At 46.8% G+C, this 27,930-nt stretch overlaps 1 long non-coding RNA gene across 1 annotated transcript; it reads right to left on the bottom strand.

The window, feature by feature from the left end:
• Positions 1–371: 371 nt before the first annotated feature.
• LOC132247664 (uncharacterized) lies at positions 372–27,198 on the bottom strand. Its single transcript, XR_009458937.1, has 3 exons — positions 27,134–27,198; positions 1,705–1,765; positions 372–1,548 (listed from the first exon to the last, which is right to left on the bottom strand). It is a non-coding gene; the product is annotated as an uncharacterized LOC132247664 (long non-coding RNA).
• Positions 27,199–27,930: the final 732 nt, after the last annotated feature.

Genomic DNA, 27,930 nt, shown 5'->3' with positions numbered 1-27,930 from the left:
CCTGCACCTTGACAATTGCGTGCTGCCAGGGGTGGGCACAGAATGTACTTCCTTCCCCCACACTGCCATTCAGACTATCACAGCTCTGTGGGAATGGGGTGGCTGCAGCACCTCCTCACCATCAGCTATTGGCTGAGGGCGGTGGCCTGATGGCCAGTCAAGAAAGCGAGCTGGGGTGGAGGGCGGGGAGGCACCGCAATGTGCCATGTGTGACCAGTGGCACCTGGCGCTCCCTCCCCCCTCCCCCAGCTAAATGGCAGTGTGTGGGATCACGCCAGGGCAGACATCATTGCTGTGCCCTAAGGCACGCTCCTCCCTGCCCACCTGCCCATGCATGCCCTCTATAAACTTTCTAAGTACCTCTAGGGGTACACATACCTCCAGGTGACAACCCCTGGTCTATGGTATGTATGAATTATTTTAATGTAATGAAAGTCAGAAACTGCCACTATATTTCAAAAGGCAAAGATGATAGTAATGTGAATGCTTTATAAAGACCTTTGACTTTGTTTATAGAAAATACTTTTAATTATTTTGGCAAAATAAAACGGGACAACACTGTTGTATTCTACTTTTTCTGACAAGCAAGATTTCCCCTGACCCCAACACAGAGTTTTGTTAGAAAAGTTGTCCAGTTATTCAGCTTTGCATATGTGCATTAAAACACAGTAAAATGGCGGATAATAGGTACATGGCCTTCCTACATCTTCTTGGAGTCCTTATGGGCTGGATCCAATAAACATTTAGGGTCTTACAAATTAATCCCTAAGTTTATATATGTACTGGGGGGGGGGGGGCGGGGGGAGGATGGGATTTTATTTAGAGCTCTCAGGAGCCACTCAAATTAAAATACCCACAGTGTCTCGTGTATTTTACATCCCATGTTTCAAAATGATGGTGAGGGCATTTCAACTAAAGCATCAGGATGTTCAAGTTGCCCATGTAGGCTAGGACCCAGGTCTCTTCCCTGCTTCCTCTGGGGATCTGGACTCCGTTCATCCCACTTCTCCCAGGGTCCTGCCTGATGCGCTGGGCCAGGGTTCAATGGCGCAGATGAATAGGATCGGGGAGAGCTGGCAGCCCTGGCAGACCCCTGACTCTATCACGATCTGCGTGCTCAAGAACCTTTTGACCAGCACCTCGCTGCTCATGTCTGTGTACAGCGTTCTTATCCAGCCGGTGAAGATCATAGGGATGTCCAATCGCCTTAGCAAAGAGAAATCAGTGTGATACTCTGTCGTAGGCCTTTTCCAGGTCCAGGTTCAGCACAGCCAACCTCTGCTCTCTGTCCTGTTCCAGCTGAAGCATGTCCCTCAGTTGCAGCAGGGCTCCATGGATCTGGTCTCCTGGTACCACACACAACTGGTCCTCATGGATGATGGAACCTATGACAGGTTTAAATCACTCAGCCAAGGCTTGGCCAGCAGCTTATAGGTGAAGTTCAAGAGGGTACTGGGCCTTCAGTTCTTCAGCTCTTCCTCCCCTGAGCACTGGCACTGCCCTTCAGCGAGGGTGAGCAAAATAGCTGTGTGGTGCTGGTGTCTCTGCCTGCATTTTATAAAATATTCCAAGTATAAAACCAGGATTCTATGGCTGAGAGGGTTCAGCATGAAGGAAGACACAAACCCAGAACCTTACATTTCTTAGAAGAGACCCATAACCACCATGCTATAGACTAGGCTGGAGGGATTTGCTCCATCTCACCTTCCACCCTTCCTGCTGAAGCTGGACCATACATGCTGGACAGAATGCAGGATTCATTGGGCTTGAAAGAGAGAGCACAAGAAGGAATGTGACAGAAGTAGGTATGTTAACATATTTCCTGGGACTTGAGCAGGGTGGACTAGGTTTTACACTATGCCCTGGTGCTCTGGGGGAGAGATGCTTTCAAGCACATCCTCTGCCACTTTTTAAATCTGTGTACAACATTTAAGGTTCACTCATTTGCAACTCTACCAACATCATATACACCATTACCTGCTAACACTGCCCTTCTGCTGTCTATCTCAGACAGACAGGGCAATTTCTACATGTAAGAACAAATAAACACAAATCTGACATCAGCTGCAAAAAGACACGAAAGCCTGTGGCAGAACACTTCAGCCTCCCTGGACACTCCATTGCTGACCTCAGGATTGCTGTTCTCAGGCCAAAAAAAAAATTAAAAATCAGTTTGACTGCAAAACCATGGAACAAGAAATCATCTGCAAACTGGATTTTGTAGGTATAGTTTAAACAGGGACTATGGATTTTTATTTCATTATCTGGGTTATCTTTGTTCCTATGAGTTTACTGCTGTCTGCTTTTTTCTCCTAGCACTGCTCCCCACCTACCCACCCTGACCCTACCCTATCTCTCTCTCTCTCTCTCTCTTTCCCTGCTCCTTTGTCTTTTGTATTCTAATTTCTCTCTCCTTCTTATACTCTGCTTTTTGCATGTCCTTTCACAGCATCTGGTAAAATGAATTTGGGTTCACAAAAGCTTGTATTCTCTCTCTATATATGTGTATATTATTTAGTTAGTCTATAAAGGTACATATCTACCCTGCCTTCTCCCAGTGAGCTTGACAGTGGTCACAGAGGGACTTTCCTTGGTGTAGCGTCACCACCACATTTCTGGGAGCAGGTGGGTGAAGTGTCCTTCAGAGCATACCTCCTTAAGAGTCCTGGGGCATATCCTTTGGCACCTATTAGGTAGAAAAGGTCCGGTCTCCGTATTCAGAATGAAACAGGGAAGTCAATGCAGGTGGTTAGGCAGCAGCTGATGAAGGGTTTGAACTGAATCACAACTTTGGATGTGGACACCACTGAAATCTTCCATTAGGTTCCTAAATCCTTTATCCGGCCTAGCCTTAGATGAACTGGGTTTGAAAGAAACAAAACTTCTAAAACTATGGCACTAATAGCTTTTAAGTGCAGATTGAAGCTACTGTACTTCACAAACACATCAAACAGTTTAAATTGACATTCTTTTTGATTCTGGGTGGACTGCAAGACAAAAGTGCTGTGTGATGAGCTCCCAGGGAGCAAGAGACAATGCTGAATTGGTACTGAATGACCTGAAAGTTGCATTCATTCAGGTCACATATAACAACATCTGGCTCTTACCCAGCACTGTTCATCAGTGGATCTCAAAGCACCTCACATCTAGGCCAGTGAGGCTACTGGGATGTAAGTGAGGGCACAACTCAGCCATTATCTTGTATTAGAGGAAAATACGTTTCTTTCTTCTTCGTTCCCACCACCTCTGCTGTTCTACAGAAACAAGCCAATTTCAGCAGATAAGAAGGATGAGTGGGTTTTCAGCTGCAGCTCTGTGTGCAGCATCACACACTATTATGGCTTTTATTATATTAAAATCTCTCCCCATTGTGCTATTTTGCTTAGTTATCTCCCAGAATTGAAACCATCCCAGTATGCTTTAAGGCTGTATGAATTTTAAAACTCTGGTTGCTATAAGCTTGTTATGTGCATTTCAATGGAAAGTTTGCAACATCCCACCTACGCCCAAAAAAGGCATTTGTTCATAAATGTCCCTGTAGATGTTCCATTTACCTAGAGACCACACTAAGCAATTCTTATTCAGGCCTGGCTTCTCACTGCCATGCATGGTGGGAGCAAAATGCTAACAAATCAGAATGGGGATGACACATGTGCATTATGTATATGCAGCTGTGGGAGGCCTGCAGTCTCTCCAAATGAGAGTCCCATGAAGTCAACAACATGTTTTGTATGGGTCAGTTGTGAGTAACAATTATAAATGCAAGGCAGGGCCCCACATAAGGAATGTCAGAACCCACTCACTAGAAAAGCATCAGTTATTAAATGCCTGGGTCTAATTTTTATCTTGTGCAACTCTGCTGGCTTTTGATAAGAGTTAATCCTCACTGCAGTAAGTGTTAGCCTTTAGACTCAAGATTCAATTCTCCTCTCACACCACTTTTTACACCAGGGTAAGTATAATGCCATGGCCTTCTGGTTACCCCCAAGCTACACCAATAAGAGAGTAGGATCAGAATTGCCTGCAGGTTTGTAGGCAGTTCTGCCTAAGCCCAGAGGTTTTCTACCATCTCCATATTTGTCAGTTCGGGAGTGTAAGACTTCCGAGGATGACTACACTCCTGCAGTGATTCAGCTCTGCGACTGATGTAATTCACGAAAGTAACAGCTTCTGGTAGTAGCAGTTCAACATGACACGTTGATGTACCTGGTGTGGGCTAGAACTGAGTTCACAAAATACCGTCATATCTTATTTACTGATAAACAAGTTCAGATTGCTGTTTTCAAAAGCAGCCACTCCCACCCAAAATGCTTAGTACGAAAGCAAGGCTGGTTTGGTTTTGTTACAAAAATGTTTTTTTTGAAGTAGCTTCTTTCATAGTCCCATTGTTTGATAGTTTTGATCAAAATAAAATAGAATTACATATATAAACCCAGATCTTGACTTTTTATTCTGGTGCTTATTCAGAATAAATCTATTTATATCCTCTTATTACATTTATAAGAAAAGAATCAGATGCAATTAGAAATGAAGCACATGCCAGTCTGTTATGCCAACGTGTATGTGAAGTGAATCCATTATATTCTCTTATTACATTCATAAGAGAAGGATTAGAATGCAGTTAGAAATGAAGCACAAATTTCCTTTGACATGAAATTTGCATGATAATTATAGAGCTCTATAGATGTAATTTTTAAAAACGTACTTGGCCGTTTGCCTGTTGGCATTTTGTTTTCTCAAGAGAACATGGCAATCCACAGACAAAATCCACACACGTGGCCACATCCTGCAAGCTGTTCTGTGTAGGTGACCACTTTTGCCCCATGCATTGTCCAACTGACTTTGGTGAGACTCTACCAAAGCAGGGGGAGGGATTAGTCTGCATGTATCTGAGTACAGGTTCAAGTCCAGGAGAGAGATATTACATTTTGCATCTCTGTGTGGAACTCCCATTAAAAATATGCAGACAGGAAATCATCTAATGCTGTTTATTTAATAGCTTTAGTCTGCAGTGCTGGTAAACTGTACTCCATTCTTAGTAGGTGGATTATTTCCTTTTCAAAGGTATTTGGAGCTTTTCCCATTATTAACAATTGATTCCCCTCCCTGTGCTTCCAAAGGCCCTTGAAATGTTTTTTTTTTTTTTTCCTGGCTAGTGAGCTGATACCATCCAGTACTGTTTTATCAGCACATGCCTGGGACTAGTGACTATAAACCAGATCCAGATTAACTTCAGCAGCACCTCCATTTTAGGGTTCAGTTCACTGAAAATACAAGGGATTGTCTCATCAGACCATGGACCATTACAGTTATTTATTCAAGGTTGGAAGAATGCACCTAAAAGAAAAACTTGGCAACTGAATAGTTTGCTTCTATATGACCAGGAAAAAATCTGAACTATTAGAGAGGAAATCAAGATTTATTTAACTGAGAATAACATAAATCAAATTTAAAAGGATATGTTATGGGATGCTTTCAAGGCAGTCACTAGAGGCAGCTTAATAACTAAGAAAAACTAGAACAGATGAAATGTAAAATCTGACTAGTGAGGAAGAAAGATTTTAAAAAAAACTTAAAAAATAATACCAAATTAATCAGAAAGTATATAAAAATTAAATTGAAAATAAAAAAAAGTTTGATTTGGTACAAACTGAAAGAGTAGAAAAAAAAAAAAACACTTAGCTAGCACAAAACAGCTATACTATGAAAATATAGAGAGAAGAGATACTAGACATAATTAAGCCCAGGAATTTTCGGGCCAGCTTGCAGAGGCACTTAAGGCAAGGGATGTAGTTGTCATGGGTGATCGAAATTACCCAGACATCTGCTGGGAGGAGCAGTCAGCCAGGTCGGACCATTCCAGGAGGTTCCTGGCCAAGATACAGGACCTCCACTTAACCCAGGAGGTGCACAGTCCCACCAGAGGAAATGCCCTGTTGGACCTGGTCCTGGCCACAGGAGATGATCTGGTAAGGGGACTCCAGGTCCTTGACCACCTGGGTGATAGCAATCATTGCTTGCTGGAATTCATCATCCAGTGCAGGGTGACAAGGGCCTGCAGCAAGGCGGTAGCCCTAGACTTCAAGAGGGCCAACTTCAACGAGTTGAGGAGATTGGTGGGAGAGGCACTGGGGTTCTCGAGGGCAGGGGAACTCAGTGCCCAAGGTGAGTGGTCATTCATTAAGGAGACAATACTTGGGGCCCAAGGGGTGACAATCCCAACAAGAAGCAAGGGGGGCAAGAGTGCCCAAAAGCCTCCCTAGCTCACCAAGGACATCCGGGAATGCCTGGTTGCCAAAAAGGCGGCATACACCTGGTGGAAGGTGGGGGCTATCTCCAAAGAAGAGCATACCTCCACTGCTCGGGCCTGTAGGGGGGCTGTTAGGAAAGCTAAGGCAGACATAGAGCTAGGACTAGCATCCAAGATCAAAGATAATAAAAAGTCCTTTTTCGAATATATAGGGAGGATGAAGAAGGCACTGGGAAATGTGGGGCCCCTGCAAGATGCGCTGAGCAATCTGGTGGTTGCGCCAGAGGAGAAGGCAGACCTCTTTAACAAATTCTTCACCTCCGTTTTCTTGTGCAGGGATCGGGACTCCCCCACCGTGTTTCAAGACAGACTCGAGGGGAATGCCTCAAGACCTAAGGTTGAGGAAGACTGGGTTAGAGTGCTTCTGGAGGGGCTGGATGTGTTCAAATCAGCAGGTCCATATGCTCTCCACCCCAGGGTGTTGAGGGAGCTAGCAGGGGTTATTGCTGGGCCCTTGGCACGGCTTTATGAACGCTCATGGTGCTCGGGCCAGGTGCCAGATGATTGGAAGATAGCCAATGTGGTCCCCATCTTTAAGAAAGGGAGGAGGGAGGACCCAGGCAACTATAGGCCCTTCAGTCTTACCTCAATCCTGGGGAAACTCTTTGAGAAGATCATCAAGGAGCACAGCTATGATGGGCTGGCATCGGGGATGATGCTCAAGGGCTACCAGCACGGTTTCATTAGGGGCAGGTCATGTCAGACCAACCTGATTGCCTTTTATGATCCGGTCACAAAAGCACTGGATGCAGGTTTCGCCATGGACGTAGTCTTTCTGGACTTCAGCAAGGCCTTTGACACTGTCAACCACCCCATCCTCATTAAAAAACTAGGCAACTGTGGCATCAATGCCTACACAGTCAGATGGATTGCAAATTGGCTGAAGGGTCGTACTCAGAGGGTGGTGGTGGACGGGTCATATTCGACCTGGGGGAAAGTGGGCAGTGGAGTCCCCCAGGGCTCGGTCCTTGGGCCCGCGCTGTTCAATTTCTTTATTAGCGATTTGGGCGATGGGGTGAAAAGCAACCCGTTCAAATTTGCTGATGATACCAAAATTTGGGGTGAGGTGAGCCCGCTAGTAGGGAGGGAAGACTGCAGAAAGACCTGGATAGGTTGCAAGGGTAGGCTAACAAAAACAGGATGCGTTTCAATACGGACAAGTGCAGGGTGCTGCACTTGGGCAGTAATAACCAGCAGCACACTTTTAAAGATGGGAAACTCCCTTCTTGAGAGCACAGAGGCAGAAAGGGATCTTGGAGTCATCATTGACTCCAAGATGAACATGGGCCGACAATGCGAGGTCACGGTCGGCAGGGCTAAACGGACCCTATCGTGCATCCACAGGTGCATCTCAAGTAGGGCCAAGGAGGTGATCCTTCCCCTCTACGCAACACTGGTCAGGCCACAGCTGGAGTACTGTGTCCAGTTCTGGGCACCCCACTTCAAGAGGGATGTGGACAACATTGAGAGGGTCCAGAGGAGGGCCACCCACATGATCCGGGGACAGCAGGGCAGACCCTACAATGAGAGGCTACGGGACCTGAACCTGTTCAGCCTGCACAAGAGAAGGCTGAGGGGGGACCTTGTGGCTGTCTGTAAACTCACTAGGGGGGGGGACCAGAAGGGTTTGGGGGAGAGACCTTGTTTCCCCTAGCACCCCCCGGGATAACAAGGAATAACGGCCACAAGTTGTTGGAGAGTAGGATTAGACATCCTACGTTGGAAACCTGAAAGCCATGGGGAGACCAGCACTACAGAACAGGTAAGAAACAAGAAGGTAAGAAACAATGGGCCCCTTGGGACTTAGAGCGGGGGGGGGCAGCAAAGGCACCAGTCGCAGGGCTCAAGTGCCTATATACTAATGCTAGGAGCATAGGGAACAAGCAGGATGAACTAGCGCTCCTGCTTGCACTAAACACCTATGACTTAGTGGGGCTAACAGAGACCTGGTGGGATTCATCCCATGACTGGGCGGTACATATTGAGGGCTATAGATTGTACAGAAAGGACAGGTCGGGGAAGAAAGGGGGGGGGTTGCACTTTATGTCAGTGAGCAATATACATCAACCCTCATCAAGACAGAATCCGAGGTTGAGAAAGTAGAAGGATTGTGGGTTAGGCTACATGGGGGGCAAGGAGAAAGGGATTTGGTGGTAGGGGTCTGCTACAGACCCCCACACCAAGGGGAAGAAATAGATGCGGGGCTCCCGAGGCAACTCTCGGAGACCATAAAAGCTAAAGAGGCGGTAGTCATGGGGGACCTAAACTACCCAGACATCTGCTGGGAGACGCAGACAGCAAGGTCCCATCGCTCACGCAGGTTCCTAACCTGTGTACAGGACCTCCACCTGACACAGGAGGTGCCTGGTCCCACTAGGGGGAATGCCATACTGGATCTGGTATTGGCAGCAGGGGATGACATGATAGGGGACCTCCAGATCGGTAGACATTTGGGAGACAGTGATCACCTAATAATAGAATTAAATATAAGACATCGAGTGGGTAAGGTAACTAGTAGGGTGAAAGTGCTAGACTTTAGGAAAGCTGATCTCAATGCACTCAGGCGATTAGTCAAGGACGCACTGCAGAGTAGGAGTTTTGAAGGGATGGGAGCCCAAGAAGGGTGGCTGTGCCTAAAGGAAACGATCCTTCGGGCACAAAGCAAAACGATCCCCGAGCGAGGCAAAAGAGGGAAAGGGGCCAGGAGGCTTCCATGGCTGACCAGAGAAATCCAGGGCAGCCTAAGGGCCAAAAGGGGAGCACATAAAAAGTGGAAACAGGGAGAGATCACCAAAGATGAATATACCTCCTCTGCTCATGCTTGTAGGGAGGCAGTTAGACGGGCCAAAGCTACCATGGAGCTGAGGATGGCAACCCAAGTAAAAGACAACAAGAAATTGTTTTTTAGATATATTGGGAGTAAAAGGAAGGCCCAGGGAGGAATAGGACCGCTGCTAAATGGGCAGAAACAATTGGTGACAGACAGGGGGGACAAGGCTGAACTCCTCAACGAGTTCTTTGCTTCAGTGTTCCTAAGCGAGGGGCACGACAAGTCTCTCACTGGGGTTGTAGAGAGGCAGCAGCAAGGTGCCAGACTTCCATACGTAGATCCTGAGGTGGTGCAGAGTCACTTGGAAGAACTGGATGCCTTTAAGTCGGCAGGCCCGGATGAGCTCCATCCGAGGGTGCTGAAGGCACTGGCCAACATCATTGCAGAGCCACTGGCGGGAATATTCGAACGCTCGTGGCGCACGGGCCAAGTCCTGGAGGACTGGAAAAGGGCTAACATGGTCCCCATTTTCAAAAAGGGGAGGAAGGAGGACCCGGGCAACTATAGGCCAGTCAGTCTCACCTCCATCCTTGGCAAAGTCTTTGAAAAAATTATCAAGGCTCACATTTGTGAGAGCCCGGCAGGGCAAGTTATGCTGAGGGGAAACCAGCACGGGTTTGTGGCGGGCAGATCATACCTGACCAATCTAGTCTCTTTCTATGACCAGGTTACGAAACACCTGGACACAGGAGGAGGGGTGGATGTCGTATACTTAGACTTCAGGAAGGCCTTTGATACGGTATCCCACCCCATACTGGTGAACAAGTTAAGAGGCTGTGATGTGGATGACTACACAGTCCGGTGGGTGGCGAATTGGCTAGAGGGTCGCACCCAAAGAGTCGTGGTGGATGGGTTGGTCTCGACCTGGAAGGGTGTGGGCAGTGGGGTCCCGCAGGGCTCGGTCCTTGGACCGATACTCTTTAATGTCTTCATCAGTGACTTGGACGAGGGAGTCAAATGTACTCTGTCCAAGTTTGCAGATGACACAAAGCTATGGGGAGAGGTGGACACGCCGGAGGGCAGGGAACAGCTGCAGGCAGACCTGGATAGGTTGGACAAGTGGGCAGAAAACAACAAGATGCAGTTCAACAAGGAGAAATGCAAAGTGCTGCACCTAGGGAGGAAAAATGTCCAGCACACCTACAGCCTAGGGAATGACCTGCTGGGTGGCACAGAGGTGGAAAGGGATCTTGGAGTCCTAGTGGACTCCAAGATGAACATGAGCCGGCAGTGTGATGAAGCCATCAGAAAAGCCAACGGCACTTTATCGTGCATCAGCAGATGCATGACGAATAGGTCCAAGGAGGTGATACTTCCCCTCTATAGGGTGCTGGTCAGACCGCAGTTGGAGTACTGCGTGCAATTCTGGGTGCCACACTTCAAGAAGGATGCGGATAACCTGGAGAGGGTCCAGAGAAAGGCAACTCGTATGGTCAAGGGCTGCAGACCAAGCCCTATGAAGAGAGACTAGAGAAACTGGACGTTTTCAGCCTCCGCAAGAGAAGGTTGAGAGGCGACCTTGTGGCTGCCTATAAGTTCATCACGGGGGCACAGAAGGGAATTGGTGAGTATTTATTCACCAAGGTGCCTCCAGGGGTTACAAGAAACAATGGCCACAAGCTAGAAGAGAGCAGATTTAGATTGGACATTAGGAAGAACTTCTTCACAGTTCGAGTGGCCAAGGTCTGGAACGGGCTCCCAAGGGAGGTGGTGCTCTCCCCTACCCTGGGGGTCTTCAAGAGGAGGTTACATGAGTATCTAGCTGGGATCATCTAGACCCAGCACTCTTTCCTGCTTATGCAGAGGGTTGGACTCGATGATCTATTGAGGTCCCTTCCGACCCTAACATCTATGAATCTATGAATCCGTAGGAACTACTTCCCAGTTGAAGTCCTCGACTTCAGGAAAGCCGACTTTGACAAGCTCAGGAGGCTTGTCAGTGAGGCCCTAAGGGACTGTGACCACAGGGAGAGGGGAGTTCAAGAAGAGTGGTTGCTCCTCAAGGGAGCGATCCTCAATGCACAAACTAAGTCTATTCTATCTCGGAGGAAAGGCAGCAAGAGGGCACAGCAGCCCCCCTGGCTCTCCAGGGACCTAGCAGACCTCCTGAGGCTAAAAAGAAAGGCCTACAAAGGATGGAGGATGGGAGTTACCTCCAAGGAGGATTATTCTGCACTGGTCCGGTCCTGTAGGGAGCAGACCAGGAAAGCCAAGGCTGCAACTGAACTCCAGCTAGCTTCGAGCATCAAGGACAATAAAAAGTCCTTTTTCAGATATGTGGGGAGCCGGAGGAAAAGCAGGGGCAACATTGGACCCCTGCTGAACCAGATGGGGCAACTGACAACTGATGCCCAGGAAAAAGCCAACCTATTAAATAGGTGCTTTGCGTCGGTCTTTCATCAGCCCCATGGGACGCCCATGCCCGCTACTGGGCCGGGAAGTCCGGATAAGGGTGATCCCCTGCCCTCCATTAATGCTGATCTCGTGAAGGAACATCTTGAGAAGCTGGATACCTTCAAGTCAGCCGGCCCTGACAATCTTCACCCCAGGGTACTCAAGGAGCTGACGAGCATCATAGCCCAGCCTCTAGCGCGGATCTTTGAAAACTCTTGGCGCTCTGGTGTAGTGCCCGAAGACTGGAAGAAGGCCAATGTGGTGCCTATCTTCAAGAAAGGGAGGAAAGTGGATCCGGCTAACTATAGGCCCATCAGCCTGACTTCTATCCCGGGGAAGATCTTAGAAAAGTTTATTAAGGAGGCCATCCTTAATGGACTGGCCGACGCCAACATCTTAAGGGATAGCCAGCACGGGTTTGTTGCGGGTAGGTCTTGCTTGACCAATCTCATTTCCTTCTACGACCAGGTGACCTATCACCTGGACAAGGGAGAAGAGATTGATGTCATATATCTTGACTTAAAAAAAGCCTTCAATCTAGTGTCCCATGATCGTCTCTTGGAGAAACTGGCCAATTGTCGCCTTGGGTCCTCCACGATCCACTGGGTGGAAAATTGGCTCCGGGGTCGGACCCAGAGGGTAGTAATTGATGGAAGTCACTCATCGTGGTGTCCTGTGACCAGTGGGGTCTCCCAGGGCTCTGTCCTTGGACCCATACTGTTCAACATCTTCATTAATGATGTGGACACTGGAGTCAGAAGCGGACTGGCCAAATTCACCGATGACACCAAACTTTGGGGCAATGCATCCACACCAGAAGACAGGCGGATGATCCAGGCTGACCTGGACAGGCTCAGCAAGTGGGCGGATGAGAATCTGATGGTGTTCAACGCCGATAAATGCAAGGTTCTCCACCTTGGGAAAAAACCCCCGCAGCATCCTTATAGGCTCGGCAGTGCTACTCTGGCTAGCACTATGGAAGAAAGAGACTTGGGGGTCATCATTGACCACAAGATGAACATGAGCCTGCAATGCGATGCGGCGGCTAGTAAAGCGACCAAAACGCTGGCTTGCATCCATAGATGCTTCTCAAGCAAATCCCGGGACATCATTCTCCCCCTGTACTCGGCCTTAGTGAGGCCGCAGCTGGAGTACTGTGTTCAGTTTTGGGCTCCACAATTCAAAAAGGAAGTGGAGAATTGTGAGAGAGTCCAGAGAAGAGCCACGCGCATGATCAGAGGTCAGGGAAGCAGACCCTACGATGACAGGCTGAGAGCCCTGGGGCTCTTTAGCCTGGAAAAGCGCAGGCTCAGGGGTGATCTGATGGCCACCTATAAGTTGATCAGGGGTGACCACCAGTATCTGGGGGAACGTTTGTTCACCAAAGCGCCCCAAGGGATGACGAGGTCGAATGGTCACAAACTACTACAAGATCGTTTCAGGCTGGACATAAGGAAGAATTTCTTTACTGTCCGAGCCCCCAAGGTCTGGAACAGCCTGCCACCAGAGGTTGTTCAAGCGCCTTCATTGAACACCTTCAAGATGAAACTGGATGCTTATCTTGCTGGGATCCTATGACCCCAGCTGACTTCCTGCCCTTTGGGCGGGGGGCTGGACTCGATGATCTTCCGAGGTCCCTTCCAGCCCTAATGTCTATGAAATCTATGAAATCAGTTTGGGCGGCTAGGATCTAGAACCAACTTCCAAGGAAAGTGGTGCTGGTTCCTACCCTGGGGGTCTTTAAGAAGCGGCTCGATGCCTACCTGGCTGGGGTCACTTGAGCCCAGTTTTCCTCCTGCCCAGGCAGGGGGTCGGACTTGAAGATCTACAAGGTCCCTTCCGACCCTACTTCTATGATTCAATGAAGTCTCTCAGAAATGGTATATCTCCAGGCCTAGATGGATTCCCTCCAGAGTTTTAACAATTTTTAAAGCAGTATTAATGCACCCATTATCATATTTTGTTAATGCAATACTGAAAGAGAAAAAGACTTCTGATACCTGGAGAAAAGTACATCCTTACAAAAACCAAGTAAGGATCTATATACTTGTGCCTCATATAATTCTATATCTTTGTTTAACTAAGACACAACTTTTTTCCACCAGGTTTAGCAAATTGACTGAAAACACTCCCTAAATATATTAATATAGACCAAACAGGGTTCCTTATGAATAGGTAGTTGGTTGATAATATCCACAGAATATTAGATCTGATCTTTTATGCAGAATCAACTAATGAACCCCATCTATTTTTATCATTGCATACTAAAAAAAAAACAACTTTTGATGGAGTTAATTGGCAGTTTTTAAAAGCAAACAGTCCTCATCTACACAAGACACTGACTGCATAGTTGTTACTGCATAGTCATTTAGTACATGTATAAACAAGTACTAAATGACTGTGCAGTAACCTAAGTTATTGCGCAGTAGTGTTGACAAATGGCTTTTTTGTGATGCTGACTGCACAGTCGCCTAAGACTACTCCGCAGTAGCATCGTGTTATAGTTGCTGCCATGCAACGCTACTGTGCAGTAGTCTCAGGAGACTGCGCAGTCAGCATCCTGTGGAGACACAGTCACAAACAAAAAACAAACTTTAGATGATTTTGGACTAGGACCAAAATTTCAAAGCTGGATATCATCTCTATACACTATTCTATATGCAGCTGTAAAAGTAAATGGACACATCAGAAAAATGCCCCTTTTAAGAGATACATGTCAAGGATGCCCCTTATAGTGTCCTCTTTTTGCTATAGTAATGGAACCATTTGCCCAATCAGTCAGAAGTAATCTGAATATACAGGGAATAAATAAAGGACAATAAGAACATAAATTAATATTATATGCAGATATTATTCATTATAAAATCAATTAACACACTAGCTGAACTACAAAAAGAAATGTCAGTCATAAAATATGGTAAAGATTCAGGATTTAAAAGTAACTATGAAAAATCAGAACTCCTAGACATTGGTGTAAAACCAGACACACAAAAAGAGATAAAAGAGGGATGGCAATAAATAAAATGGGTACTTAATCAAAGTACACTACTTAATTAAAATATTTAAGGGTAAATATTACTAAAACATGGAAGAATTTGTAGTTTTAATTTCCAGAGCTCCCCAGGGAGTAACTAGGAATAATGGGTGCAAACTAGCAGAGAGTAGACTTAGGTTAGACATTAGGAAGAAATTTTTTACAGTAAGCGTGACCAGAGTCTGGAATGGGCTTCCAAGAGAGGTGGTGCTATCACCTAACTTGGAGGTCTTCAAGAGGAAGCTTGACAATCACCTGACTGGGGTCATCTGACCTCAGTCCTCTTTCCTGCCAGGGGGTCGGACACGATGATCCATTGGGTCCCTTCCAACTCTATGATCTATGAATTATATTCCTTCAACTAAAAGAATGAAAACAGACTTTGAAAACTGGTCAAAACATGAAATGTCATGGTTATATAGAATCATGGTAGAAAAAATGAATATTTTAGCTTGAATTAATTTTGCTGTCCCAAACTACACCTATTAGCATGCCAAAAAAATCTCTTAGATGAGTGGCAGACTATGAAAACGCATTTATTTGGGGAAATAAAAAAAACCCATCAGGTAAAGACCTCAGCAAAAGGGGGGATTGCTGCTTCCAAACATTTAATATCACTACCCAGGCAGCCAACTTAAAAATCTGGTGTACTGGATGACACGAATTCCCAGTAAGCACTGGGTAAAGATAAGAGCAGGCATATGGTCCAGCAGTCAAGTTTAACATATTTCCATGGCTAAAAAAATCTTCCAGGCCAGATTCAATATATAATCATCCTTTTATAAGAATAGCAATGAAAACCTGGGCTAACATATAAGAAATTAGGCTCATAAATAGCACCTTCAGCACCTATACATAATAATACTGAATTTAATCCTAATAATTTATTAGAAAGCTTTAATATTTGAGAATATATTGATATCATACATTTTAGATAATTATTCACAGGAAATATATTCAGATCTTTTAAAAAAATACAACATACCATAGGTGACATTAAAATCCTATTTTCCAATATGTGCAATTAAGACACTTGAACACACTCTCAAAGGTAAACCTCAGTAGAAACAGAATTTGAGAAAGCATTGCTCACACCTACAAAACATACAGTTCTATAGTCCATTAAGTAAAGTTATTTTAAATAACCATATAGAAGAAAAATTACTGTTTATGACAAGGTGAGCTAAAGACATTTGATCAGAAATTAGTGATGAAGAATGGGAAACCATCTGAAACAATGCTCTTTATACATCCATCTGCATGATAATAAAATAAAATTATTTAAAAATCCTAAATCAATTGTATCTCACCACACTTAAATACAGTTATGGTATAGGAACAGGCAAATGTTGGAGTGAGTGTGATCGTTGGGAGGATTCTACCACATGTGGTGGACATATCCCAGAATTAAACTACTCTGGAAGAGGGTTGAAGAAATCATGATGGAAACGACAGGATGCCAACATAAGATTCCCCCTTAGTGTTCTTACTGAATCTTCCTGAGAACTCTGCAACCTGTAAGTGTCACAGGGAAGTGATCACTCATCTTCTAGTGGCTACAAGAACTACAAATGTTAAAAACCCAGAAGAGAAGTGATACCCCTAAAATCACTGACTGGTTTCAGAATGTTTGGGAAGTTTTAGTAATAGAAAAGTTGGTTCTATCAAGTCAGTGTTCTATAGGGAAGAAGGCAAAAAAGAGGTTTGCTTGGAAATGTGGTGGAAATTTTTGAAATTTGCTAAAAAAAGAATCTTCTCCTGCCTCCAAACCAAAAAATTTAAGAAACTTTTTTGGATATTGAATTGCAAGTTCTAGGAGCTAACACTTGGGAATGAATTCGCAATTAATTTGAGATTGAGGGAAAAGACAAATGAAGTATAGTGGGATATGTATTGTATGGAGTTCTGTGGAGAAAAAGGGGATGATTTATTATACAGAGATGAAGAAACACAAAAGCTTACACTGACAGAGGTATTGAGTAGCTGTCAGGGAATGTGGGTAGGGGAAAGGAGCAAAAGACTTCTGTGGACATTGATTTGGGTTGTGGTAGCACTGCTGCTGTCAGATTGTGTACATTTTGGGGCATTGGGTACATTTTTTAATGTTGGATCTGTTATTTTGTAAGCTGGATTCATTAATAAAGTTTTAAAAAAATAAAAAATAAAATGCAGGTGCCATGCCCAGGAAGAAGAATCCAGATAGGTTAGACTAGGCATCTAGAATCCTGAATGGAGAGCATTACCTACAGTAGGCAATTCAGAACACGTAGATGTTGAGCAGAGGCGCTTAGACCAAGCAAATAGCACGCACTCAACACAGATATGTCTGAACTCTAGCTCCTTGGTGATTAGGTGTCTGACTAAGAACATTATTTATTTCCATCTGTGACGGGTTAGCTGGCAGTGACATAGCCCAGGGGTTTTGAAAGGGCAAAAGACAATTGGAGGACTTGGGATTCCCTTTCCTCACCAATCAGTCCCAGAGATTCACCCCTCATGTCCCCTGACTGGCCCCTTGGGTCACTTGGAGGGGGATAAAAGGGGCAGCACGGCTGACTCAAGAGGAGACCAGCGGGGGACTATGAGGAAGGAGCTTCGAAGAGCTGGCAAGAGCTGAGCCAGCGGGGCAGAAGCAGTTGCCCCAGAAGAGCCTGAAGGAGCCAGACCTGCAGGCATTAGTTGGGACTCTCAACAACACGGTGTGTGGCCAGCAAGAGAGGCTTCCTGCTGGGCTCCAGGATCCCCTACAAGAGGCTGTGGCCAGCAGGAGGATCTGAGCAGTGACCTGAGGGGTCCCAGCTTGGCTTCCAGCTCCTCCAATCAGAGGCCAGGTAGCTCAACATGAGGCCAGGGCTCCAGGAAGGTCAAGACCCCTAGCAGCTAAGAGTAGTACCAGTACAGGTGGCTGTATGGCAGTGTTCCTGCTGACCACATGGGAGATCTGAGTTCAAGTCCCAGCTTTGGTGACTTGGGGTGAGTGAGCTAAAAAGGAGAAACTCTTCTTGCAGTAGACAGGGGCCATTGTGCTTTTTTCCCCTCCAATGACCCAGGCCCTATATTTCTTTGACATCTTGTATTTTGTGCCTTTTTATATTTCCCCAACCAGTATTGTTTGCTCTGTTATTTGTGTTTTGTGTTTTATATTTTGTTAAACCTGTCTTTTGCCAATGATTGTGAGAGTCTAACCTTTGTTGAATCCTGCCCCTTGGGGCATTGTGGTGTCCACTATACCCCCCTGATTATGCCCGTTATGTTCCCTCATTAAAAGGTATATGGTTAAGTCCCCAGTGGTGGTCTGGCTCTGCTTTATAGGGGGAGGAGAGTCCCTACACCTCCCACAGCACTTGTGCACCTGCTCTGATCCCTTCAATTGGAGAGGGGGTACCTTTTGGAGTACCGCCCGGGTTACACATCCTTTCAGAATCCAGAGCACCTAGCATTCCTCTGAGGGTAGATGTTACCCACCATTTGGGTCCTAGGTCCTTCTAAGCCTGAGGCGGTTCAACTAAACCTCTTACCTCCTAGGAGAACGCCTGAGCCACAGGCTATAAAGAAATGTTTCCTGCTATGCCTTATGGCTGTAAATTGCCTTATGGGCATTAATCATGGCCTCTGGCCACCCTGATAACCATGCCCATGCCTCACAGATCTCACTCAGTCCTTCGTCACTGGACCCTCTGGTTCTGTATTAATCTCCAGTCACTTGGGCCCCTGGTCCCTCTCTGACGGCTTCAGCCCACTTGGACCCCTTGGCCCTGCCTCTTTTCACTGGTCCCTCTGGCCCTGTCTCCTCTGGCTCTGGGTCTTTTTACAGAGCAGCCCACTCGCTTCCCCTGCACAGCTTGGCTTTGGCCTATGCCAAAGCTTTGGCTGCTCCCAGAATCCTAGGCTCTAGCAGAGTTTTACCCTGACCTCAGCCCCTGATAGTCGGGAGTGCCTATCAGACACCCCCACCCATGACCTCCACCTCCTCTGTAGCCACAATCTGTTCCTCTGGTCTTTAGCTGTCCACAGTAGTCAAAACCCCAGCTATTCAGTTGTTGCTAGATGCCTTCACTCTAGGCTATCCCCAGACTTCTTTGCTGCTTGACTGGCCTTTCCCCAGATCTGGCTTTCCTGGGCCAACTCATGGTTCCCACCACTGCTTAACTCAGCTAGGAACTCTTCCCACTAACATAGCCTGGACCAGACTGCCTGGTCTGGTTCTAGGGTTCAGCTTATTTCTCCCTGGGGCCCAGCACTTTGGGTTAACAGCTGCAGGTGTGGCCCATCTGCTCAAGGAGCAGCCTGCTCTTCTCAACTGCTCAGCTGAGCTGCAGCCCTTCCTCCCTGCCTGGAGCTCCCAATTTGTTATAGGCAGCCCTATAACACTTCTGTGGACTTCCTTCTGGTTGCTTACTCAAATGCAGCTGACCCTTACTCAGTTGTGTCCAACAAAACATGACTCTAGCCTGCTGCTCTTCCTTCTTAAAGTAAAAGGGTCCCTGTTCCTCCTTCACTCTCCCCCCAACTCTTTGTGGCCTCTCCCCCACCACATTATAGGCACTTAGCATGAGTTAATTGACTTAAATATGCAGGCACACACATTTTAAATGCCCTCAGTATGGTCTAAGTGTAATGTGTAACTTCACCCTAAGATGCCTTCCCCTTTATTTTCAGTGCTGAAGCCAGCAGCAGTACTTACCTCATGTTAAGGCTTCTTCTAATTTAGCCACCCAAATATGGACCAGGAGAAAATGATGAAATACAAAGATAGACCTTGCTGCATCTTTTTAAGGCATGCCTCCAGGAAAATGCAGTTCCACATAATTCCAATGGTATAATGCCTACCAAACCAACTATGGTGCTGTTTTGCTGCCACGGTCTTTTGAACATGTAGCAAGTTGAATGTAACACCTAATTTCCCATTAGTGAGAATACTAAACATCAGATTCTGATGTTGATATATCTGCTGACAGGAGCAAAATGATTCAGATAGTCTCTGAAGCCATGCAGATAGAAACATGAATGCACAGTATGGGGAGGATTGATGGTAGTTTTCCCCATCTTGGCATAGCCTGGCCTGTTTGGATTTAGGGCTAGAGAAATAAAACAGAGGCCTATGCTAATTCAAGCATGAACCAAGAAGATAAAAACCTATCTGGTTGCCTAAGAATCAGCTATTTTTAGCTATAATTTTAAAAAATGGAATATCATTATTAGTCTGATGTCAAACTATCCTCTCTTATGTAAAAGTACCAGATTTTATATTGAAACTCAAGCTCCTTTTGATTTTGCCTAGATATAATGAAGCCACAGACAATAAATACACAGGTAATTAGGCTAATTCAAGTGAATAAAGATAGATTTTGCTTAATATAGAGAAGATTCAAAGATGTTATACCCCAGCCACAGTGAATCTCTGCCCTTTGCTACTGATTTGTTTGAGGGATTTATGAAAGAGCTTGGATAAATGGGTGGTTCTAAATATAGTGGTATTGATTACCTAGTAAGATTGATAGTGTTAACTATAAATAGGGAATAAAGCACAAAACTAAGCTATTTTGTCCTCACTACTGCCTGTCCTTGTAAATGCCTTTCAGATATGAAGAAGGGTGGAAGTGAGGAACAGACTTATCTGTAGCCTATGACACAGGATGGAAACGAGGCCTCACTCTCAAGCACCTTCACAAAATCCCCAACAAACATATGGTCCACTTTCTGCAAGAACTCATCTTCAACTATTATTTCACCCTTCATATTGGAAAAGCCACATCCAACAGGTGCCCCCAGAAGAACAGCATGCTGCAGGGATACATCCTAGCACTCTTGCTGTTCAATATCTACACCTCAGACTTGCCCCCCATAACATCCAAAAGTACTTAGATGCAGATGACATCACCTTAATGATCACAGGAAAAAAAACTTCAAGAATCTGGAGCAAGGCCTGACAGGACCTCACTACAATGAGTACTTACTTTCAGAACTGGAGACTAAAACTAAATACCACAAAGACTGTCAGTAGCACCTTCCACCTTGCCAACAAACTTGCCAAAAGAACACTGAATGTCAAGTATGAAACAAATTCCATCTCTTTCCAAAGCCACCCACAGTACCTTGGAGTCACCCTGCACTGCACCCTCACCTACAAGATGCACTGTACCCAACTGGCAGCCAAAGTACAAGCTTGCAACAACCTGCTCTGTCAACTAGCTGGCCTCAGATGGGGAGTTAACCCCACAGTACTTCAGACATCCACCCTGGCACTGGCATACTCAACAGCTGAATACGGTGCTCCAGCGTGGTGCAGAAGTGCCCACACTGACAAAGTTGGCAGAGCGCTTAACAACAGCATACAACTCATACCTGGCTGCATCCACCCTACCCTTACATCATAGCTCCCACTTGTCAGCAGTATTGCTCCCCATAACATCCACCGTGAGCGGCAATGCCTCCACTTTGTTCCCTGCGCTGAAGCCCATAATCACTATCTACATCAGGACATCTGCTCAGACCCTCCAGTCAGGCAGTGCCTCTGAACTAGGAAACCCCTCATTACCCACCTGCACCACCTATGCTCTATTTCCAAAGATTCTTCCCCAGACAACTGGGCTGCACAGCTGTGGGAAGAACAATGAGCCCCTAAGATCTGCAGACTCAAAACATTCATCCAAAACTCCTATGACACCTCCTGGCTTCAGTTTGGACAGTCTCTTAGGTCTGCCTCAACAAAATCCAACCGCCTATGGACACTTCTGCCATAACATGCATCAAATGGGCCTGACATCAAGTGCCATTTGTGAATGCAGCGCCCCACAAACCACATAGTTACAAAATGCCCTGTCTTCTGTTGCCCTGGAAACCTCAATGCCCTCGACAACCCATCTTGATCCTGGTTCAGCTCTGTCCAATGTGAAATATGACTCTGGTGCACTGTTTTTGTCATATGAAAAGAAAAGATACAAAAGGGTGGGGAAGGAACATGCATCATTATTAAGTTGATAGGATCATCCTAACAATAGGATTTAAGCTCCACATGGGTTCATGGAGGACAATTAAAGGAGAGAAATAGGACAGAAATAGGCTGAATTGATCATTTTTGTAGAAGTTTTTGGTTATAGCCTGATGGATCTGTTTTGTTGCACTAAGTAGTTCCTTGTTCAACTCCTCCATGTAGCAGAGTGGTGTCTTAGGAGAGTAAGCCATCAAGTTGACTTATATAAAAGTTCCCAACCTTTTTTATGGTCCGGACCAGCAAACTCACTCAAAAAAACGTAGTGGACCAGGTATAGAAACAATCTAATTTACATATTTAAATTTAATTTTTATGTGGGGGAAGGGGCGTGAGGATCAGAGGCAGTTCTCCTCTTTGTTGTTCAGAACTTCACTAGCAGTGGTTAAAACGTGTGCCATGACCTGGCCACCAACCCTTCATGGCCTGGTACCGGGCCGTGGCTCGATGGGTGGGAACCTCAGATATACAGGACCTTGTTGGACACCTTTGGTCTGAAGTGGTATGGCAGCAGAGCTTGGTCTACCTGTCACATTCTATTCCCCAGCACGTTCCTCCTTCAGCTGTCACATTCTATTTCTCACCATTTTCCTAGGAAAATTTAATCTCAGATGTTGGCGCCTTGTGGGTAAAGCACTTGACTCTGACTCAGGAGATCCAGCCTCTGCCACTGGCTTGCTTGGCAACCTTAGATAAGTTATTTCACCTCTTTTTCCCTTATCCATAAAATGGGATAAGGGATACTGACCTTCTTTGTAAAGATCTCTGAGAGTTATTGGTGAAAAGCTATATCCAAGAGCTACAGGTTATGTTTTCTGAGGTCCTTAGATACTCAGCTGATGGGACACAGAGTAGTACTTAGACAGGGAATTTTCTGGGGAATAGCTGGAAAAGAATTGGGGCCTTTGAGCTGGAAATATGGGAAGTGAGTTAAGCTGGTTAACTTGGTTAGGCTGTTTGCTGCATGTCTTGTTATTTTACTTTCTGCTTAAAAAATGTATGAGATATGAGAAAGCTTAGCTGGGATGCAGTATTTTTTAGTTCTAAAACTGTATTCCACTTCTGTATTAGTGACAACTTTGTCTATGAATAAGCACTCTGCCTGCAATAGGCTTCTTTTTAGGGCTGCCTAAATTGCTTGCTTGCTGCCTGCAGCAACAACATGCCATTAAGGAAGATAGATTAGAAAGAGTTTAACAGAAAGCAACAAAAATTATTAGACACCTTCAACACAAGATTTATGACGAAATATTAAAAGAACTGGGATTATTTAATCAGGAGAAGAGAAGACTAAGAGAGTATTTTGATAAATCTTCAAATACCTGATGGGCAATTAAAAATAAGACTATTATCTATGGCCATAGTGACAAGATTAGGAGCAATGGCCTCAAACTTCAGCAGAGGAAATTTAGGCTGGAGATTAGGAAGAACTTTCTGACTATGTGGGTGGTTGAGCATAGAACAGGCTACCTAGAGCAGTTGTGGGATTTCTATCCCTGCAAATTTTCAAGAGCTATTTAGTGTTGTTGGTTGTAGCTGTGTTGGTCTAAGGACATAGGCAGATAAGATGATGTCATGAGATCCCTTCCAGTCTTACTTCCTTTCCCTACTTGCTTTTTTGACCGTAGTATGTGGCCACTATTATTACCAAGCTGAAGCAGTTACATGACAGCATGGTGACAAGGTAGCTGGAGAGTGGATGCATTTCTTTTCATTGCAAGAATATATTCTTGATTAATGCCACTTGCTGTCATTCTACCCAGCATTATGTTTGCTGCTGTTCTGGTGGTTGTATTTCAGGCAGTGGAATCAAGAACAAATTTCAGAATGATGGAAGTCTGTTTAATTTGAGATGACCTCAAGTGAAGACTGAAGTCTTTGAAAAATTTGTTCATAAATGTGTATTCTCTAATGACTATACTGTAGGCACTTGTTCATAGCAAGATACACAAACCATGGCTGGACTGCTTTGCAAATACAAATTTGTTTTTTGGGCTAGTCATCAGCTTAAAAAGACCTAGCTCCTTCCTCAATCTGCTCCTGAAAAACTTCATACATTGCCAAAAGTCATAATCACTGGGCAGGAACTTCACTTTGAAATTATTGTTACATGTGATGCCATGAGCAATTCAGACAGAAATGCCAAAGGCAGCATGGCATTTGGAGAGCTACACTTCAGCTTTGAAGCTAATAGAGCATCACACTTCAAGCCAAACTGAAAATATACTAAGCTTTATACTTGTGAGACATGAGCAAACTATAGCTGCTATATCCAGAAATTGGATTATTTCCACCTAAACTAGCTCTGAAAAATTAGGGAAGTGAGATGGCAAGACTATATTCCTACATGGAATTTTTCCAATGGGCAGGTGTGACTGGAATTCATGCCATGATTACTGAAGCACTGGTGGTGGCAGTAGCAGTTCCTCAATACATGGATCACAGTCTTCCAGTAGACAGTGAAGTAGCCATTGCCAAGTCAGAGATGACTGAAGAGTCTGAGATCTGCATATTCAACTGCAGACATGGCATACAGTTCCAGAAAGGAGGAGTATTTCTAGTGATGTTGGGTCACAGCTTTTACCCTGTGGCTCTCTCACCTATTCACCTCCATAGTGAGGCGAGTTTACTCAAAGTGGTTGATGCCTTGTCAATGCTTTGCCTTGGAATGTAGCCAGTTAATATTAAAGAGATTCCTGTTCATGCAATACTGGATGCTGACTCCAGATGGGAAGTCTATCAGCAGTGAGACGTGGAATAGCTGTGATGTAAATGGAAAAAGTATTGGTGCAATCAAGCTCCCTTGCTTGACTCTACTTCTAAATGGCAAAGGGGGCCATTTCTGAGCCATTGCTTAGGATGGTTACTGTTGTGTCATCATGAAGCCCAATGACGATAACAAATTTTAGTGGACATCGAAACCTCATCAAGATCATCCATAGGCCCTCTTTGTAGCTTGAATTAGAGGCCTTAGTCAAGTCAGAGAGAGCCATGTAAAGAATGGAGGATGTGTGGAGGACAGGGGGTTTGAAGCCAGACAGGAGCCACCTCCATGACTCAGTGGGTGGGTTCCAGCATGAGAGGGAGCACCATGCCACCATGGTTGCCAAGGTGAGGTGCCCCCTACCCACTCAGCAGAACCAGGGAACACAACTCTGTACTGCCACTGCTGCTGCCACCAGGAGCCCTATACCAGCCATGCTGCCATGGTTGCCAAGGTGAGGTGCTGCAGCAATGGTGGCAGCAAGGTGCCCCTGCTGCTACCAGGCCTGACCTTGACTGTCTTGGCAGCACAGTATTCCTGGAAGCAGCAGCACTGAGCTTCCCTGCCCCACTCCTCCCTCCCATGCCAGGTCCTGTCCTCTGGGCCATGGAGGCAGCTCCTGCTCAGTACTGGTCCAGCCAGGCTGCAGCCCTGTATACTGCTGTGGGCCTAGAAGTCTGGGAAGGCATATGCCCCCCTATGCATTGCCTTTGCCTCCCCCATTCCTCCTATATTACCTATGCCCCTGCCCCCCCCCCCCCCCCAAGTGTGGCCTATGCCCTCCCACCCCACAGACTTATCTGCAGGGAGCTGCCCTCCACCACACTGCTTGGCAGCACTGCCAGCCACATGCATGTGCGCGCACATACATGTGCATGCCCCCTGCCTCCAATTGCCTTCATCCCACTCCCCCCAACTCCAAGCAGCCCCTTGCAGGGTGGAACTTTGCGAGTCTGTGAGGGGAAACCTCTACTTCCCTGGGTTTTTCTCCATTAAAGGAGAAAATCCACATTTTTCCGTGAGAAATGGAAAATCCAGATCCCTAGTAATAAGATCAGATGCGACTGGCATTCATACCATGATTATTGAAGCACAGCTATGTTGGTCCAATCATGTGTATGTTGGGGATATCAGAGGACCTCTTACCAAAGAAGGTTATGGCAAGTCGGCCTCTGACAAACAAAAACATGGTAGATCTTGCAAAAACATTGAGAACAGCCTGAGGGGCTCAGTTAAATGTGTGGGAAACTGACTCCTGTAACTGAGTAGCTTGCATAAAACAGGACAGTGTGGTGCTAGGCAACTTATTCAAGTATAGTGCTTTGTGGGCACATCCACATGAGCACACACATGCCGCTTGCTTTGCCTCAAACCCCTTTGAAGCGGGACAACAGGCACATGCAGGAACAAAAAAAATGTTCCCTGCGCTGCAAGTCTGATGTTTAAAAGAGTGGGGCAACCAGAGGCTGGGTCCTCCATGGAGATGCTCTGCCTGCCAGAGCGTCTCTATGGCTGGCCCTTGCCCTGGTGCTGAAACATGCAGCTGGCCAGGCCATGCGTTTCAGCACCGGGCTCCAGTGCCGGTGAGTAAGGGGTCAGGGGGGCTGGAAGAGGGGACGATGGGGGAGACCCCCAGTGACCCCCCCAGTCCCCCAGCCCCCCCAACCCTTGCCAACCCCCCCCACCACTGCTGCAGCCAGCCCCTCCCCCCACAACCCCTGCTGAGACTGCCCCCCCTTCTGCCAGGGCTGCCCCCCTGAGGCCTGCAACCCCTACTGCAGCCAGCCCCTCCCCATGCTAGCCTCCTGAGGCCCCTAACCCCTTCCCTGGCTGGCCCCATCCCCATAAGCCCCCCAATCCCTGCCCCCCCACCCCATAGTTAAAAAAACAACAGAAACACAAAACCCCCAAAACCACCCCAGCACTTGCCTGCAGTCTGGCTGTGTCTGGCTGACTGGGGCCATGCCTGCACAGTGCAAGGCAGGGTGACAGCCCCACCCCGGGCACTGCTGCCCCTCCCCCCACTGCTCTGTGCTGCCTCAGGGGGCTCTGCCAAGAGGCCCTGGAGCCCCCCTGTAACTGGCCCTGAGAAGTCCCTCACTGTGGCCCACCCACCTGTTTCTGGGCTAAACACCCGCCTTCTTGCCCACCACACCTTATTGGTAATTAATTAATAGAAGTCAATTAAGTGGGAAGCTGCCCATTTCTTGCCCCAATGCCAGAGGGCGCTATCTGCTGCTTCATTCCTCCCCTACACTGCAGCCCGAGCCTTGCAGATGGCATCCAGATATTCCTACAATCACTGCCCCCACTGGGCCCCAAAATCTTCCTGTTTGAGTCCCTCTACAATCCCTCCAGTCAGGCAGCCTCATCCACCTTCATCCTGGGCAGCATAGCTCCCTAAACCACTTCCCCTTTGGGTGTGGTCCCCCAGGACCTTTGGCTCACTAGCCCTGGCACACCTCTAGGCCAGGCAGAAACCCAGGCCCTCAGCTCTTGGGCATCCCTCATGGTGGGCCCCTGGCCCTTCAACCCTTCCTGTCCTAGCCCTAGCACTGACCAGTCAGGGGAAATCCAGACAGGCATGAGTCTATGGCCTCACTCTCTCTCTGTGGGTCCACCCTCCAGACCCTGCAATGTGGAGAACCCACCCAGTTGTGAGGGCTAGGTGCTAACTGGCCTGGCATTTCCTGGGGGCTCCCACACCAGTGAGAGGCCCACCAGGCCCCCACCCACTCCCAGCAGGGTGCAGTTTTAGTTCATACTCAGGACCAGACCCTCCTAACTATCCCCTACAGCTCTTCCCTTACCTCCAGCAGCCCTCCAGCCAGGCAATGTTGTTTCCTAGGCTGCACCATCAAAACTGCCCTGTTTATATGGGCAGCCCCAGCTTCAAAATGGCTGCCCTCATCAGGCACCTGGAAGCTGCCAGCTCCAGGCCCTTAAAGTGGAAGGCACAAACAGTGCTCTGCCACATCCCCCCATCTCTCCTTCTAAGGTAAGCAGAGGCTTTTTTTCCCCCATTTTTTCTGGTTTTTTTCTTGAGTTTTTTTTTTTAAGTGATGGTGCCTGGGGTTGTGGGGGTAGCCATGGGGGCCTGGAGGTGCACACTGGGGGGGTGAGGCTGCATGGGGAAGCCATTGGAGGCTCTGTAGCAACTGGTAGGGGATGGGGCCAGGTGGGGCAGCAATTGGGGGGCTGGGGTGGGGCATGTGGGCCTTGCAAGGGGGTGGTAGCCCCTGTGGGGGCCACTTGGCCCCTGTTGGGAGGCTGAACCCCCTGTTGAGGGGCCATACCCCTTGTACGGCCCATACCCCTTGGGGGGTTGAGGGGCCATACCCCTTGGAGGCCCGTACCCCTTGTGTGGGGGTTGAACCCCCTGTTGGGGGCCCGTACCCTTTGTGAGAGGGCCGAACTCCATGTTGGGAGGGCCAAACCCCTTGTGTGGAGGCCATCACCCTGTGGGATTGCAGCAAAACATGTATTCATGAATTCATGAAATGTGTATTTAGAGTTCACTTTATTATTATGATAAGAGACTTGCTTTAACATTGTAAGATATCTCAAGAAAACATTGTCTAACTGATCACTGTCTCTGTTTTGCTCT

Source organism: Alligator mississippiensis, chromosome 1 (genome assembly GCF_030867095.1).
Source record: "Alligator mississippiensis isolate rAllMis1 chromosome 1, rAllMis1, whole genome shotgun sequence".
In the NCBI taxonomy this organism is placed as follows: domain Eukaryota; kingdom Metazoa; phylum Chordata; order Crocodylia; family Alligatoridae; genus Alligator; species Alligator mississippiensis.
The sequence above is the reverse complement of the archived record's forward strand: the minus strand, read 5'-3'. Positions and strand labels throughout refer to the sequence as shown.